This window comes from Chiroxiphia lanceolata, chromosome 20 (assembly GCF_009829145.1).
Source record: "Chiroxiphia lanceolata isolate bChiLan1 chromosome 20, bChiLan1.pri, whole genome shotgun sequence".
Lineage (NCBI taxonomy): Eukaryota > Metazoa > Chordata > Aves > Passeriformes > Pipridae > Chiroxiphia > Chiroxiphia lanceolata.
This window is the reverse complement of record NC_045656.1, coordinates 8112424-8115687: the sequence shown is the minus strand read 5'-3', so window position 1 is coordinate 8115687 and position 3264 is coordinate 8112424.

Sequence of the window (3264 nt, the reverse complement as noted above, 5' to 3'; positions counted from 1 at the left end):
TCTGCCAAAGGAGTAAAACCACATTCGAGCTCAAAACTATCCTAAAAACGCCAAACCCCCCTTCTCCAGTCATCCAGGGTGCTCAGCTGGGGAGCTCAGACAGGGCCAGCGCCGGAGCGCCGCGGCCGTACGGGGTTTGCTACGTCTGAAATTAGGGAGCAGAGAGGAACTCGCTAGACAACAAAGCCTTTACCTCCCAGCTGCCAAAGTGGGATGACACACACACACACACGCAATAATTATACACTGAAATGTTACTAAAGCTGAGTTGCTCAGGGATGACTTAATGGCAGCAGTAGAATATCTCAAACCATCACTGCTCTGCAGTTTACATACTGTTTTCAAAGGAAAATGGTTATGCACATGCATTTGGGTTGTAAATGACCCCCTTTATGTCATGCTCAGTTTATTATATAGCACGGAACTACTCCAAAGCAGAAATGAGGAAAGGACCCTGCTAAGTGCTCCAGCAAGCAAAAAGATTTTGCTATTACTTTGAAGAATTAGAAAAGGCCTTAGAAAAATCTTATTTCACAGCGATAATGTCAGTGAAAACACGGTGGGCGTGTTTAGATCTTTCCCCACCTATAATAGTTTCTGATGAATGTGTACCCAGAGGGGCTGTGGGAACACAGACAGTTGGGTTTCACATAAACAGTCCTGGTGTTACTTTGTGCTGCATGTCTCAGCTTTGCTAATTCTGAGCTGTTGAGTAATGGCTGATGCAGAATTCTGTTCTGGAACATGCCAGAAGAGTGACCGTAAGTTCTTCTGCTCTTTTTATAGAGTTCCTCCTTTATCACCAGAAATAGTACGTTAAAAACTTGTGTGTCTTTGCCTGTGAGACCTGCAAGGTGCAATTACAGCTGCTGGTCTTTACTTGATTATTAGATGGGAGTTTAAGGTGAACCATGCAGGCAGCAGAACAGGAATCTTTGCCCAGCTGTAGCCAGGGGAAGAAAGAGCCAAGTTTTTGTGGGTTTTTGGTGGCCTTCTTTTTTTTGTAGGAGGTAGAACAAAAATTTGGAAGTAAAACCAAAATATCTTAGGATACTATGCCCTAGATCCAGGCATTTTAATGCAAAGAATATGGCTTTAAAATATACTTACAAACTGCAGCTAAACTCTTCCTGTGAAGTAGATATCTTTAAAAACAGGACTGCTGGGTATTCCATTTGCCTCAGATCTCACTGTGTGAAATGCCAGGAGCACTGCACTGTTCCCTGTAATGAACCAGCTTCCCAGGAGCTGTGTGGGAAAACAGGCCCAGGCCGGTTGGATTTGGCATCAGGGGATCCCTTTGGTTGGAAGTGCTGAGCACACATCAAGCTTTGCCCAACACAAATTTGTGGTGATATATTCCAAACCCTGTACCAGGAGATATTGTTCACATCTTGTCAAATGACTGTGCCCGAGTTAACACGTGACAACCCAGAGTCAGCTGCTTTGATGGTCTCTTACCTGCTGGTGTAATGACCTGGAAAAGGGACTGAATCTTGCCATTTCATCCTGCCTGGGAGAGCAGCAGCTCAGTTCTCAACACAAACTGTGAGAAACTGTTTAATTGAAGTCGCTCTGAGGATAGAAATGTGAAAAGAGGCAAAGCTACATTAAATCTGGGTGAAGGTGCATTTGAGGACTGTTGCTTTACCTCTGGCATCAACCACAGCAACAGAAATTCTTCTGCTAAGGAGAGAAAATGGGTTTGGCAGCAAGCAGGACTTTGAACTCAGAAAGCAGCTATATCTGAAAGCACCCAGATCTGTGTGGTTTAGCAGAATATAGGCCCTAGCAGTGTGGTCTATTTGTAATGTAGTGGCAGTTATCCAAAGAGAAAAACTGGGACAAGCTACAGCAAGAGAGGCAGAGCCCTGCTCCAAACCTGCCTGTGGAGAGGTGCAGAAGATTGTGTGAGCTGTTGACAGTTCACACACACAGGTTACACTCCATCCTGCCTGCTCTGTGTTAACAGCTTCTTGCTGCATTACAAGGACAGCCTTGACTCACTGAACCTGAGTGTGGCCTTCCCTGTGCAAGTGTGAGATTTAGGGAACTGCAGCCCAGACTGCTTGGAGCTGATCTGCCTGAAAACAGACAAGAACATCCCATGCCACCCATAGGATGGCCTGAACTGAGCTATTTTTAAGGACAGGCTTAAGAGCCAGGAAATGAGAGGCAGAAGTACAGTAAGTCACACTCGTGCAAACATTTTCTTACAGTTTTAATCATTAACCTGCTCCACCCTGAGGTTTCTGACAAGGCCAGCATTTTTCAGAAGCCATGGAGGGTTTTGCAATAGGCTCTATCATGACTATGTAGACCATTTTATAGAGCTTTACAGCACTTGCCAGCTGCTCCAGCTACTAAAGAGATGCCATAAGGGTCAGGAATATTAATAACATGCATCCCTTATTAAAAATTACTTGAAAACAATAGCATTGGATAGCCTGTGCAGAACAAATAAGCAGCAGAAGTCCTATCTGGCATTATTTTGTTTTCCTAGCAAGTGCTAGACTCACTAGAAACCAAAATGAACAAGATGAAGGAAACCCCAGATGGGAGGGATTGAGCATTTGGAGTTCTGCCATCTGACATCAGCAAGTCAGCTGCATTTGTTCCTCTGCTAATACATGACATGGTCCCAGTCAAACCCACATTAAAAGTTATTCAGATTTTGTATTTAATTCTGTGATTTTCAGTACCCTAACTGGTAGTCACTAAGGGGAAGAGCCATTATCTGAAAGCATTTTTAACATTAGGTAACAGCAAGAATAATTGTAAATTACTTACTGTCATCATTCCATTCCCCACTCCTTAAAAATAATCCACAATTTAAGTATTAAAACACTGAGCACTCCAAGTAGTAGTAGCAGCCCAATTCCACCATAGTGGAATTCCAATTCCAGTTCCATAGTATTTAATTGATATACAGGAATCTTCCATGATTTTTCACTGTGGAAAAAGGCCATTTAAACTGTCTGAAAAGGACTCAGAGTTGTTGATCTGTTGTGGGAAGAATCCACAAAACATCCCACAGAGACTATGGTTTTAAAAGAAGGTGTATGTCTTCAATGCTAGCAGTATAGTTTATGTTGAAAAGCCACATGAAGATTTACCTGTGAAGTTAAACTTGTTCTGGGATCTTATCTGTGCTGCTGCACACATGTACAAAGAGTTTTCACACCACTCCAGGCAACTGAGTAGCACTTGCAATTATTTAAATAATATGCTCATAAACTGTGAGATAAGAGGTTGTTTTATGCA